Raw genomic sequence first — 15,739 nt, 5'->3', positions numbered from 1 at the left:
ATCAATTGTGGTATGTTCCCTCTCTCTCCATGTGATTGTCATCCTGAAAAAAATCAAGTTTCAACCGTCAGCTTTTTGTATTTAAATTTCAAACCACATATATCGGGTTCCCTTTACACACATTTGCATGTAGGTTCGTTGTATACGCAGGTTGATAACATCCAACCCACATATACACCGCATTGGAATTTTTAACATAAATTCCTACAGTTAAACCTTAATAAAAATTTCTAAAAAATCACAAAGTAATGCAAGCTTGAATTGAGGGTTACCTTATGATTTTGATCCAATTTGAATGGTCCAATTCTTTGGGGGGAAATTTTGCTCTTTTTTCTCCACATCTTTTTCTCTCAACACAAATGACACAAATGGTGAGTCAAAAGGTCATTTTATAAGCTTTGAAATTGTCAAATATTTTAAAAACTTGAATTTTTCGTCTCATGAATCTTTTAACTTGTGAGCTTGGATTGTCAGGAATAGGTTGTTTTTCAAGGAATTTTGAATGCTTCTTTGAAATTTCATATCGATTCCATGACCATTCACCTGTCATGGCAGGTATCGTTTACTCACTGGAATATATGTTACGGAAACCATTTTTTCCATTGCATCTTGCATACTAGCCTCCATTTGTCGATACACTTGCCATAGGGTCAATCCCATCGTGTTATGGTTAGTAAACCATGTTCACTTGCTGATTTTTAAATCATGACACGATGGTAGAGCCATCCTTTACATGGGCATTGTAGTTAGCACCTCACTAACATTTGTTTCCCATGCTATTATATTGAGTAGGCTAAGGATTCATCTTTAGTCCCACCATGACTTGTGCGTTGAAGACTCATTTCTCTTTGCTTCTTCACTTCATTCTGACCTTATACCCTAGAGGTTCCTTTGTGTTGAGTTGTACTACTACATTGCATTTTTACTATTTGAACCTTTTAGCCTTGAGCTGGCTTCACTTGGACTCGCGTTCAAGCCACTTTTTGACCATGTCTTCTGCAAACTCAAAATTGCAATCCCTTAGCTTCTGCAACTGGACACACCCTTCGACCCGTGGAAGGAACATCCCTTTAAGTGTCCTTGACTAGTTTTGCCCCCCTACATTGAGCATAGAATTGTTCCCATCCTAGGAACTAGGTCATTTGTTTCACTGACACTCATTCTTTCCACTGTACTATATCATTTTTTTCTTATTTTTCCAACTTCAAGAAAAGCACAAAAAAATTACATATTCCAAAAAAGAGTGGGAATGGGACAACATTTCCATATATTGTTGGTAGCTAGAGTCAGTTGTGTCACCTGGTGGCCTCCAATATTGCAGTAATGATGTTGCAACTCCTGGGACTCCCTTCTTTACTTTTATCAACCCAGTAGTTCATAACAAACTTGGAAGCGATGATGCTATATGCACAAGTACTAGCTCTCACTGCAGGTTGTCACTTGATCAGCTGGCACAAGTTCGGTAGCAGATTAAGCCAACTTCTATGAGTTCTTAGAAGAAGCTTTTAACTGTGATGGATGAAAACTAACTCTAAAGAGGATAGTCTACTTACATAAAGAAGTTGAAAGCTGAAAGGAAATGCAAGTCCAAGCAAACCCTAGTTTTACCGACCAACCTTATTGGTGCAAGAAAAGAGAAGAAAGCTACTGAAATGGATGCCATTGACTCTTGGAAAGGTAAAATGCATGTGTCTAAGATACTTCTGAAGGAAAATATGGAAAAAGCATCTTTTTGTATTTTTGAGTAATTTTATGCAGAATTATTATGCATGTGATTTAACTATTTTTCACTGTGCAGAGGTTTATTGGCAAAAGAAAGTGGAGCGGGCATCTGCAGGAGGTTGGGGAGGTGAGAAGAGGACCTAAGGGGTCCCCGTCACCCTTATGGAGAATTTCACAGTGATCAGATCTCGAAAAAATAGTCGCATAAACTTCTACAGGAAGTCTGCAGGTGATCTACAGGAAATTCTACAGGAAGTTCTACAGGAACAGGACGAAAGTGGTTTTTAGAGGGTTGGTGGTGGAAAAATGGTGGGAAAGTGGAAATGAAGGATGGATAAGGATGTTGAGGGGTCTAGGACCCAGTAGATGAAGCTCAGGAGTGATGAAGATGGTTGGATCTGTTCAAAGATGAAGGAAGCAATGTTGCACAAAAATGTAGAAATTAGGGCAAGTTGGGAAAGTATGGTGAATGGGTGAAGGAAGACTTGAGAGGGAGACTGGAGTAGGTTGTATGATGGAGGAAGAATAGGCTGGAGTGTCTTATAGATTTTCTGCACGCTACTTTCTAAAACTGATCCAAGCAAAGACTAGAAAAACAGAGATTTATCTACTTTGACCTAGTCTGACGTAAAAACCAGAAACATGATGAGCAGAAGTTTATAGACAGGAAATCATGCAAGATAATGATGGAAGCTGAGCAAGAACAGATGAAAACACAACTAGTATCAACTTTTCCAACTTAAAATCTAACACTAGCAATTGCATTGGAAGGAAAAAACAATGTTTTGTGGCAACAAGTATGCCTTGGTCTCAGCTCATGGTCCCAAGGAGGGAGAAATGAGATCAAGAATTGTTTGATAGCCTTTTTCTGGATCTTTTCTTGTTACCAAAATATCAAATCAACTTGAAGCATGAACAATTATCTTAATCATCGAAATCAACCTAAACAACAAAGCAAGATTTACCCTATATAATAGAAATTATCCTATGAATGCAGTAAAAAAACATAAAAGTACACAAAGGAGGTATTAGCACTTGGGTTGGGCCCAACCCCAAGAGCTACAGCCTCCTAAGAAAGCTCAGAGCTAGTGCAAAGAGAGATTCATCTTCATTAATAAAAAATAATAGTCATGTCACAAAAATGTTTACAGAAAGAGCTCGAAAACGAGTTGAATGCAGAGCTGCACTAAAGTGTGAAAAATAAATTGTTCAATAGCTAAAATACCAAGGCTTGAAGCCTTCCTACCTATGCAAATGAGGACTCCCAACAGCCCTCCTTAACTTTAGGAGCTTGGCTGCCCAAAACTGCAGTTAATCAGCCACTTCTCTAGACCTGCTCGTCTGCCCCTTGAAATCATCTTTGGTGGGTTGTTGAACTCCGAGTTGATGGTGGAGAACTCAAGGAAGGTGTCATTTAGTGCAGGAGACACCCCTCCTATAAATATTCAGCCTTGTTTCTTCGTATTTGGCTACCAATTTGCTCATAAATCCCTGATCTTGGTCCAAAATTGTCCAAAAATCTGCAATAAGCACGTATTAGACTTTGTGGTCAAGTGACTATTCCCATTCACTCAATTAACATAAATACATTCAAAAGCATCCATAAAACTATAGATAATGGTGGATTAAATGAGAATAATAGGAAAAATGAGCCCATAAAGTTACCAATTTTTGGGGGTCATAATCACCCCCCTGCTGAATGTGTTGCTCATCCTCTGAGAAACTAATCCAGTTCATCATCTTTGATTGCTTTGACTACCTCTCTGACATCCCAAGCCTCTGAGGTGATGTCCTCTTCTTTGTCATGAAACCCTGCCTTTCTATCTACTTCCTCCCATTGCCTAAGTTCTTCTTCCTTGACCCCTTCCAGTAGTCCTAAGAGTATTGGAGGACTAAACTTTAGGCCAATCCAGTTGGCCTTTAGGTTTTTCATTGACTATTTATAAAGTGGCACTCTTGCCAAAGCCTCCCTCATTCTGGTTAGGGAGTGGCACTCTATTATTTTAAGACTATGGGACAATGTGTCCCATCTCCTTGTGCAAGCATGAATGCAATTATCACCATACAGTCTTTCCACGTCTTCAAAGTGAACAATGGCCTGAGCTTGCCTTTCAACGTAATCTGGGAGAACTTGAGGGTTGTTGGCAAGGTGTTGATGAGCATATACTAAAGCTGAGGAATCTTTTGGTTCTGCCTTGATCATGAGTGGGTCACTTAGCTCCATGTCCATAACCTTCTGAACTTCTATTGCCCTCTTTTCCTCATGCCTTAACCAAGAATCCATAGCCATGAGCTGTACATCTCTCAATGCAGCATTGGGGTCCCATAGATTCATGTTTCGAAGTGCCAAGGTGTAAATAGAATTCTACTAACTTGGCCTTATCTTGAGCTGAGCTATTATCACATAAATACATAAACTGATTGTAATTCTGGAATGGAGTGGTGCCCCTTTGGGTCAATGTGTTAATTTGAAATTGCAACTATTGGTCTTTAAGATATAATGCATAGGACTTAGCAGGTTGCCTACATTGTAAGGCTTCTACTTCCCATCTAGACATGCAGGCCATTTGGGCTTCCTTTTCTTGCAACTGTTGTTTTAAAACCTGTATTTCTTCTGCTGCCTAAGACTCCTTTTCTTGTAGCAGTTTTGCTAGCATCTCAACATTAGCTTATAGCTTTTCCTCTCTCTGTTGTTTCTCGATTGTTTCATTGTCTACTAGAGGTCCTTCTTGCTGCCGCTGCCCTCCCAAAATGGACAGCCTATCTTCCTTATGACCTTCTATAGCTGCAACTACTTTTTCAGCAACTCATTCTCCTCCTGTAGCTGGGCTCTTTTACTGCTTTCTATGTGCCTCACCATGGCCAACTCTCTTCTTGATTCTTTCAGTTGTTCTTCTAGGTGGCCTATGTCTGCAACTCCCTTGGATTTGGCAATTCTCATCCAAGTGTGAGTCCTAACCCATTCCTGTTCCAATGCAAAGAAAAGTGGTATAGCAAACTTCTGTGGGATGATCTTCCCACTTTCTAACAAGTTGTAATATGAGCCCAAACTAGGATGAGGGCTTGGTTCTAGTATCTCCTCGATCTTTTCTTCTCCTTGTGATTGTTTGGCTGCCCTCTCGTCCACTTTCTCAGTCTCTTTTAACTTGGCTAGAGTTTCCTATATAGATGTTTCAACTTTCTTTAGAGCTACCTTTGAGTCCATCATCCTAATTCTCTCTTTCCATGTGGAGGTTTTTGGGCTTCCTCTTTCATAGGTGATAGATATCTTGGAAGGAGACTCTTCCTTCTTTGTAGTGGTTGTGTCCTTAATGAAAATTGGTTCCTTTGATGGTGGTTGGGGTTTGCCCACTTTGATCCTTGTGCTTCTTCTAGATTTAAAGTACATGGAGGTTTGCCTCTTTCTTTTTCCTTATTTTTTTGTAGGTGCGCTTAATGAAGCAAGCACGGTTGTTGCTTCCCATGCCAATGTTTCACGGGATTTCTCTTGTTGCTCTTCTTTTCCTTCACTTCCTGTAGAAATCTCTATGCCCACTATTTCTGCCTGTGTCCTTGATATCTCAGGGTGTGTCTTTTCCTTCTCTTGTTGGGTGCCTGCTTTGGCTGTGGTAGTCTTCTTTTGGGATTTCTTGGCCTTTTTCTTTCCAATCTATGCCCTTTTCCTCTTCTCTGTTCTTGTTGTTGTATCCTTCTCTGTCTTAGGTTCAGCAGTCTTGTCAAATTCGTCTTTTTCCATCTATTCTTCCTTTGTTTTTCCCTCTGATTAAATGTCTTGTGCTCCCTCATCATTGTTCTTCTCAATTTCTTCAGTTTGCTCCTCCTTATCACTGCTGGATGGGCTGATGTTCTCAGCCAAAGTTCTGATGTCATCATCCCTAGACATATTTCGGAACATTTCCCAAGCCATGGGGATGGCATAGGTGTGTAAACCATATTCCACCAATAGTTTGATGAGCCCATGGTGGGCCAACTGATCTGGGACCCCTTCATTTAGCTTTGTACCACATTCAATTAAGGACTAAAGGAGGAAATACAGGATGTTTAGTTTTCTAGTTGGAGGCAAGTCCATCCCATACATTAATTCATGTAACAACCTGAAATGATATCCATAAATGACGTTGAACCTCCCTTCACATGTGATATACTTCATTATTTGATAATTGACTTCACTCCAGAGAGGAGGCAAGCTTGTCCTTCTAACCCCGTTTTTGTCTTCTACAAGATGCTCCTTAAGCAGAAAAATGTTTTCTTAGCAACTTGTCCCAATGATCTCTCCTTTTTGCTCCAAGGGAGCCCCAATGGTAGAACAATAATTCTACTGATGAGATCAAGTCTAATTTCTAGTGTCAAACCTCTAAAACTAACTGTGGCATGTGTCTTCGAATGTGGTCTTAGGGGCATCAAAAACTCTTTAGTTATCTCCTCATCATAACCCTGGATTCTGTCAAAGAAGGATATCCAGTTTGGCCTGTTGAAAAGGTCCACCACCTCAGGATGCTCGTGCAATTTGCTAGAGTCTAAGGGTTATTTCCTTATGAATCCTCCTGGCATGGTGTTGAGTGCTATTTTTATGTTTTAACTAGAAAAGAAAATGCTCAGGTGGGAAAGAGCAGTTAATCACTGAAACAGAGGATAACTGAATTCAGTTTTTTCTGAAACCAAGAAGGAATTTCCTGGGTGCTTCTTTGCAATATCAAACGGCAATAATTCTCCTGTTTTAAACTGCTGCCATCTTGAATTTGACTTCCTTGTTTTGAAAAGAAAGAATTTTTTCTACAGAACAGAGAATAAGGACACGGGTTCTTTTCTCAGCACGTAGATAGATATGCACATTCGTTTTTTTAAACACACACACACAGGCTGGCCTTTACTACTACATGTATCTTTCTTACAAGAGAATCTAAAAAAGGATGGGGAGATTTCAGATGCAGAGAGAAAAAGCAACTGTGTAGACTCGGGGAAATATGCAGGCAGACTTTCACTTTTTTAATGCACAGGCAGACTTCCACTCTCTTTTTCAATCTATTACCGTGTTCAATTTACCACCTTACTCAAATAAATCATGCACAAAAAAAATTTCCCAAGCCTACCTCATTTTGAACTTCAATTCCAACAAAAATCTTGAGTTTTCTTTCTGCAGAGCTATTCTTTGCCTTTCCTGTAGAACCCTTCCTGTAGAAATCTCCTGGTTCCTATAGAATGAAATTGTGCTTCTGGTAGAGCCCGATAGGCAGGAGATTTTCAAAAACAGATAGAAAAATGGCAGAGGATGACTGATTAGTTGCTTTAGAAGTGGTAGATGCATACTCAAGTCATGAACATCATGAGTATAGAATGAACAAAGGGTGGTGAAGTTTCAACTGAGCTGTCTTTTAACTATAGGTGTGATTTGTGGTGAGGAGATGAGGTGGCCAGACCGGACCGTTGATCCTTCGTCAAGGTCATAATGTTTTTGCATGCCAACTTACTACCATCACCTCCCTTACTTTGTTATCCACCGCCACCACTACCAGTTCCAGATATTTCTTCTCGAATGGACATTCCACACGTGATGGTTGCGTATCTGATCGATAGTTTTGAATTTGACGGGGCTCGTTTGGATTCCACGAGGATCTGTAACTGACCAAGGGTGGCCATTTAACTGGACACCGATTCCATTCAATCCGAACCATTCCCATAGTCACACAACCTTAAAAAATGATTTCTGTAATTGAGGAATGGATTTAGGCACTTACCTATGTAGTCGCGGCCGTGTTATGCATATTTCGGATTTTTGAACCCATTTTGTCATTGCTGTTGCAGCTTGTGCTTTGCATGCTTGGCCTCGGGCTGTTACTGATGTTCACATGTTCAAATAGAGCTCCATGCATGTTTCATATGCCATACTTCATTGTCCCTACCTCTGGAGTATATCTTTCAGGGGGATCAGCTGCTATAGGAATCCTGTAGGATTTCCTGTAGCTTCTTCTCCTTCTGAAATTCAAGCTAAAATGAGTAGGGCTACAACTGGTGACAAGGGTATCAGCTGATAAAGAACCTATATGGAAGGTATTAGGTATGGTGAGTGGAAAAACTATTTCTTTGATTTTTCATTGCATTTTTTTGTTTGCAGCATGAAGGAAACAGGGTTTCTGTGTGTGACTGAGCAGGGACATAAAAACGATTGCAATGAAGGTGTACAGAGATGGAAAAAGGGCGACATATGGCGATGGGTGGAAGCAGGGAGGTGTACAAGCCTCATAGATAGATTCCCAACCCTTGGGTTCTCTTCTAAGATCAATTTCGGCTTTTCTGTAGATTCTACAGGATCCTCCTGTAGAAGATATAGAGTTTCCTGTAGGAGGTAAAATTTCAGACCGAATGAGACCAAATCTTTGGAAAGGGTAATGGTCATGGAGGAATGGATGGTGAGGGATGTATGCAACCTGGTCATGACCTCTGTCTTTCTCTTGTGCAATCCTCCTAAATCCTATAATGACCTTCCTGCAACCTACAATTTATTCAATAGAAATTAGCTTCATTTTTTCTCTTCTTTTTTCTTTCTCTTTTTTTTTTTTGAGACAGCCGGGGTGCCTCCAGGAGGTTTTCACCCTCACTCTCTGCCCTAGGCACCTCCAAGAGGTTTTCACCCAAATATATTTTATTCCTTTTTTCTTTTTTTCTCCCTTTTTTTGTGTTCAAGGTGTGGGTGGAGTCGAGACAGGGACCTGCTCTACTACCAGCACTAATTTACCCAGAGTTTCAATGAACTCCTACTTAGAAAGGGGCTTCCTGTAGATTTTCAATTGGTGCCTATTGATGAGCATGGGGATGGCTTCTTCATCAATGGTCCTGATAAGGACTGAACCATTTCCATTTCATTTCTACACTGTATATGGTCCCAGGAATCTTGTGCTCAGCTTTCCTTTGAAATCCTTTTATCTTGAATCATATAACAACGCCCAATCTCTTGGCTGAAATTGCTTTTCTTTGAGGTGCCGGTCATGCCATATATTTCTTTGAAGTTGGACTACCTCTGAGTGGAGAAGGGCCTGCATTCTCTGTTCATCTAATCCATTCAGCTGAAGTAATCTTTCCTGTTGTGCATGGCTGAGATCTAGGTCCAGCTGAGCTGCCAACCTCAATGTGTTATATTCAAATTCTATGGACAACAAAGCCTTCTTCCTGTAGACCAGCTCATAGGGTGTGAAACCTATTGTAGTTTTCCAAGTAGTGTTATAGGCCTAGGTGGCCTCAACCAATCGATCTGCCCAATATTTTCTACTGCTACTCACCGCTTTAGTCAAAATCTCTTCCAAAACTCTATTAGTGACTTCCACCTATCCATTTTCTTATGGATGATAAGGGGTGGAAGTTATGTGCTTAATCTTGTGATGAGTGAGCAGGTCTTCAATCAGGTTAGAAGTAAATTTACTTCCTTGATCTGTGACTAATTCTCTTGGGTAACCAAACTTGTAGAAGATATTTTCCCTCAAAAACTCAGCTACTTTTTCTTCTGTTTCTACCTTAATTTCCTTTGTTTCTGCACACTTTGTCAGGTAGTCCATGCACACAATGATGTAAGACTTTTGTTTTGAAGGAGGGTTGATAGGACCCACAAAATCCATGCCCCACTTATCAAATGGCTCGAAAGTCACTTGAGGTTGTAGGGGCATCTCATCCCTTGGAGTTGGTTTCCCCATCCTTTGACATCGGTCACATTGGCTCATGTATCTCCTGACATTTTGATGAAGAGTGGGCTAATAGTACCCTGCCTATAGAATTTTGAAGGCAGTTCTTTTTGCTACAAAGTGGCCTCCACAGGGCCCATCATGATAGGTTAGGAGGACGTCAAAAACTTCCTCCTCCCTGACATAATGCCTCAAAATTTGATTTGGGACAAGTTTAAATAGGTTGCCCCAAATTCAAGTGAATGGGGTGCTTTTCCTCACGATCTTGCTCTTCTCTTTTGAGGATAGGTGTGGCAGAAACTGTGCTGAAACCAAGTAATTTGCTATATCAGCAAACCATGGAGAGAGTACTAAAATAGCAAATAGGTGTTCATCTAGCATTTGATCATCCACCATCCCTTCTTCACCTACAGGAAAATCTAGTCTAGACAGAAAATCAGCAACAATATTTTCCTTAACTGGCTTATCAACAATGGTCAAATCAAATTGTTGCAATAAAAGTAACCATCTAATGATACGAGCATTTACATCAGGTTTATTCATCAAGTACCTAATTGCAGCATGATTAGTGTGTAAAAATGTTGGATAACCAGTGATGTAGTTTCTGAAGTTGTTTAGGGAATGGACTACAGCTAGGAGCTCTTTCTCAGTTACAGTATAGTTTAACTCAATCTTGGACAGGTTTTTACTGACAAAATATATGGCATACGGTAGATTCTCTTCAACTTGTCCTGATGCTGCTCCTATGGCTTTGTTCGAGGCATCTATTTGAATGTGGAAGGTTAGGGTCCAATTTGGACCTCTCAAGATTGGGGCAGTTACCATCTTACCTTTCAACATGTCCAAAGCCTCTTGACAGTTGTCAGTGCATATAAACTCAACATCTTTTCCCAAAATACCAAACAATGGAGAGGCTAGCTTACTAAAATCTTTAATGAATCTTCTATAATATCCTGCTAAGCCTAGGAAACTACAAACATCTCTTATGTTTTGAGGAGGTGGGACCCTTTTGATGATGGAAATCTTGTTGGGATCCACCTGTAATCCTTGATGAGAAATTGTATGACCTAACACGTTCCCTTCAGTCATTAAGAATTCACATTTTTTAGGACTGAGGGACAGGTTCATTTCAATACACTTGGCTAAAAATTTTCCCAGGTTAGTCAATGCTTCTTGGAAGTTGGACCAATAAGGAGTAAAGTCATCCATATAGATTTCAACCGAATCATGAACCAGCTCAGCAAATATGCTCACTACTGCTCTCTGGAAAGTGCCAGGATCATTGCATAACTCGAAGGGAAGGACCCGGTAGGTAAAGGTACCCCATGGACAAGTGAAAGTGGTCGTATCTAGGTCTTCCAGGCTAATTTGGATCTGATTATACCTGCTAAACCCATCTAGGAAGGGAAAGAACTTCTTCCCTGCTAGGCCATCTAACACTTGATTTATGAAAGGCAAAGGGAAATGGTCCTTCTTGGTAGCTTTGTTAAGTTCTCGATAATCTACGCAAATTCTCCACTTCTCGTTTTTCTTGGGCACAAGCACTAAAGAAGAAACCCACTCGTTGTCAGAGATGCGATAGATGAATCTTGCATCCAGCAACTTTTGCAGTTCTTCTTTGGCAATGTCCTTAAGGGTTGGATTCATTCTCCTCTGAGGCTGCCTGACTGGTTTACAATCCTCTTTAATGTAATTGTGATGGGTATAGACTGAAGGGTGGACTCCTTTCATCTCCTTATAGCTCCAAGCAAAAGCATCCAAATGGTTGTTCAATAAGCTACACAGCTCCTTCTCCTGAGAGGGAGATAGGGATGAGTTGATCTTCAAGGTTCGTTCAGGGCCAAATTCCACATTCTTAACTCAAAGAGAGGCTGGATCAGCCACACAGAGATCCCCTAAAGCACTGGCTTGGGTGTCTTCTACCAACTCTTCTAATGGAAGCACACTGGGAGGTGCATTTTGAATCAAATTCTCAATATGGTCATCCTCGGTTTGAGGATCTCCCCTGGTGGCTTCCACTGTGCGCAATGGTGTAGAGTATACTTCATCCTCATCTTCCTCCTCCAACCAAAGAGGTAAGTCATGTTCTAGCAGAGGTTGGGTAGGAGGATATAGGACTAGTTGTTTGGACATATGCCCATTTTTAATGGTCATGCTCCTAGCTCGACAAATGATGTAAGCATCTACAATAGCTAACCAAGGCCTTCCCAAGATGAGGGGGTACCCAGTGAATTTTTCCTTTGGCTGAAGGACCAAGAAGTCCGCAGGGTACTCCCAAGAATCAATGGATACCATGACATCTTTCACAATCCCCTTGGGGGTCACAGTGGAGCGGTCTGCTAACTGCAGTACTGTCGAGGTCTTTCATAAGGAGCCCTGAAGGTTGAGCTTAAGCATAGTGTCCCTGTTCATCACATTAATGGAAGCCCCTATATCAATCAGGGTGTGGGGGATTATGGTTCCATTGATGTGCACATCAACTATGGGACTCCTAGGGTCCAGATATTTTGGACAGATTACTTGTCCCAACATCAAGTCAGACAATTGTCCTATGACATTGATAGTTGTGGAATATCTCTTGTGCCTGCCTGGGTGCTTGAAACACTTCTCTTTGATCAGCTTGTTGTAGATTGTTACATTTTTTATGGCCTGGAGAAGTGGTATTTTTACACATAACTTTTTAAGTTCTCCCAGAAGTTCAGTCTCTTCTGGGTTTGGTTGTGTGGTTCCGGTTAGTCTCTCAGGAAAGGGTGGAGTGACTTTTGGTTCACTTTCTTGTTTCTCTTCTTCATCCTCCTTAGGAGGAGGTTGGTTGTCTGGGAGGACCTTCCCATATCGTATTTTGATCTCCTGAATCTCCACAGCATAGGTAGGGCATGTTTTCTCTCTAGTATATACCTGCTGGGCCTATTTATTATTGCGGTTCGGGTTCGGTTGAGTAGATATCTGGGCTTGTCTTCGAGGAGCATGAGGTAATGGTTGTGGTTGAGTAGGTGGTGGAGGCAAAAGAGTGGGAGGAGAGTTGTATTGGGGCCTCCACCCCTGATAAGGTGCATTCCACTGAGGTTGTGGCTGAGTGTGAGAATGAAACGAGTGAGTAGTTGGTTGAGTATGGTATTGAGGGGGATACGACCAAGGAGGGGGTGTGGACCAGGAAGGATGAGCAGGGGGACCCCAAGAAGGTATGGAAGTGGCTTGATTGGGGTTGTAATAAGTCTGGAATGTCCCTTGCATCCCCTGCTGGTAAGGTCTAGGTCCATGCAGCCTCCTTTGGTTCATGAAGTAGAGGTGTTCAATGGCTCCTTCAGCCCCTTGGTATATATCTTTACATCCGAGTAAGGATGGGCACTGATTTATAGGATGGTCTACCTCACAAACAAAACACACCTCTGTAGAGCTAAATGGACACTCATTCCTAGGATGCTTTCTAGTGCATCTAGGACAAAAGATGGCCAAAGCCCTCTAAGCTTCATCTTGCTTCTTCTGGATTCAGAAGGTATCCATTTTCATGGAAATGGTCTGTCTCACCTCACTTTGAGGTCTTCCATCTAATTTGAAAACTTGTTTTTGGATAAGGTGGTACTGGCTGAAAGTTGACTCCCCCTACCTCTTTTCTTGGCTACCCTAGAATGGTTTCTAAACAAAGTCTTTATGTCATCATAAGGTAGCTGGTAGATGTCTCTCCCAGCCAGCAAATGGAGGGTATCTATAAGGTCTTCAGGGACTCCTCGGAGCAGAACCAACTTCAGAGATTCAGGGTCATGTGTGCACTTGGCATTTTTATAACTAAGTTGGAACCTTTCCTCATAGTCTTCTAAAGATTCATCACTTCGCATGGTCATCCAGAAGATTTCTCCCTTTGTTTCCTTTGACCTAAAGTAATCCTGGTATTTTTTGTTAAAGGCTTGCTGCATCTGAGCCCAATTTGTGATACTGTTTCCAAGTAACCCCATGAACCAGTGGAGTGCTGCATCCTTGAGGGTAAAAGGAAAGAGTTTCCAAATTTTGCTTGTCTTCTGCATAGTCATAAGTTTGACAAAGGACAACAAACTCAAATAAGAAGGTATCAGGGTTTTCAGTAGTCAGTCCATGGAAGTGAGGTAAGGCTGAGGGACTTATGTTTTTCATTTTTATGTCCCCATTGGTTTCTTGGATGGGAAAGGCACCTTCTACTCTCTCCCCATTTCCTATACCATTTCTATGTTTAGCCATGGTCTCAAGAGGAATGTTTTCTTACTCTTCCTCTGTTATAGGATCTTCGTATATCTCTGGAGGTTCACCTATATGCTCTTCTGAATCACTGCCACCAAAGAAGAGAGAAGGGTGACTTAGTGATGTGTTGGGGATGTTGGGTAGGAATTTTCCTGAATTGTCTCTATTCCTACGAGGCATGAAAGGAAATATTTTTGGTTGATTTGTGTTTTTTTTCTCTGCTTGTACCCACAAAACTGAAATTGATTGAACAAAAAATTGCAAAGAACTAAAATAAACCTTGCCGGAATGAAAGTTGCAGAATTGAAATGAAAGCAGGAAATGACTAATCTATGTTGCTGAAATGAAATTGCAGAATTGAAATGCTGATCTATGCTTGCTGAAATGAAATGGAAGCAGGAAATGTCTAATCTACTTTTGCAGAAATGAAATTGCAGAATGGAAATAAAACAACTACTCTACTCTTGCTAAAATAAACTACTTAGCAAAATGTTGCAGTAGAAAATAGAAGAAAAGCAGTAATAAAAAATACTCTGATGATTCCCCTGAAACAACGCCAAAAATATGGTGGCCTCCGGTATTGCAGCAATGATTCTGCAACTCCTGGTACTCCTTTCTTTACTTTTATCAACCCGGTAGTTCGTAATGAACTTGGAAGCGACGATGCTGTATGCACAAGTACTAGCTCTCATTGTAGGCTATCACTTGATCAACTGGCACAAGTTTGCTAGGAGCTTAAGCCAACTTCTATGAGTTCTTAGAACAAGCTTTTAACTGTGATGGATGAAAGCTAACTCAAAAGAGGCTAGTCTATTTGCAGAAAGAAGCTGAAAGCTGAAAGGAAATGCAAACCCTAGCAAACCCTAGTTTTACTGACCAACCCTATTGGTGCAAGAAAAGAGATAAAAGTTGCTGAAATGGATGCCATTGACTCTTGGAAAGGTAAAATGCATGTGTCTAAGCTAATTCTGAAGGAAAATATGGAAAAAGCATCTTTTTGTATTTTTGAGTAATTTTATGCAAAATTATTATGCATGTGGTTTAACTATTTTTGACTGTGCAGAGGTTTATTGGAAAAAGAAAGTGGAGTGGGCATTTGTAGGAGGTTGGGAAGGTGAGAAGAGGACATAAGGGGTCCCTAGTGCCCTTCTGGAGAATTCCACAGCAATTAGATCTTGAAAAACTGCTCACGTGAACTTCTACAGGAAGTCTGCAGGGGATCTACAGGAAGTTATACAGGAACAGGCCGAAAGTGGTTTTTAGAGGGTTTATGGTGGAAAAATGGTGGGAAATTGGAAATGAATGATGGATAAGGATGTTAAGAGGTCTAGGACCTGGTACATTAAGCTTAGGAGTGATGAAGATGGTTGGATATGTTCAAAGATGAAGGAAGCAATGTTGCACAAAAAATGTAGAAATTAGGGCAAGTTGGGAAAGTATAGCGAATGGGTGAAGGAAGACTTGAGAGAGAGACTAGAGCAGGTTGTATGATGGAGGAAGGATAGGCTAGAGTGTCTTACAGGTTTTCTGCACACTAATTTCCAAGACTGATCCAAGCAAAGACTAGAAAAACAGAGATTTATCTATTTTGACTTAATCTGACCTAAAAACCAGAAACATGATGAGCAGAAGTTTATAGATAGGAAATCATGCAAGATAGCTGACCTGAATTTGAAACTACCTGTAATTTGTTTGCAAGGTATTCAATTCAGAATTATACATGTTTAAAATATTTCCATGTCTTGCAGAAAGAAAACAAACGAAATTTTCAGCTATTCATGACCCATTTAAGCATAGCATATTTATTTCCTTTTACTGTTTAACACACTAAAATGAATTTGTTCTGCAAAATAACTTAACCACAGATGAAAAAGAAGTTGATAAAGCAGTTCACCCCTCCTGGGCTACGTCTGTTGCGTCCAAAGCTCCCAAATGGGCTTGTCCTTGTTTTCATTAAATGCTCAAATTGAAAATACATCTGAATAGAAGCATCTACAGGTGAAATAGATGGTAAGAATGGATTCAAAACACTTGAATCCTTTAGGATTGACTATTGGATCACCTCCAATGGATACCTGCAACCCTATACAGTCTTCACAAAACTGGGCCCTCGTGGCTCCTAGAACTTTCACTGC

General features: G+C 40.7%; 1 pseudogene; it reads left to right on the top strand.

Moving 5' to 3' along the window:
• Positions 1-1,866, top strand: part of LOC149212849 (scarecrow-like transcription factor PAT1) — a 69,064-nt pseudogene extending 67,198 nt beyond the window's left edge.
• Positions 1,867-15,739: the final 13,873 nt, after the last annotated feature.

Source organism: Pinus tabuliformis, chromosome 1_1 (genome assembly GCF_031772625.1).
Source record: "Pinus tabuliformis cultivar Carrire ecotype Pingquan chromosome 1_1, CPIR1, whole genome shotgun sequence".
NCBI lineage: Eukaryota > Viridiplantae > Streptophyta > Pinopsida > Pinales > Pinaceae > Pinus > Pinus tabuliformis.
The sequence above is the reverse complement of the archived record's forward strand: the minus strand, read 5'-3'. Positions and strand labels throughout refer to the sequence as shown.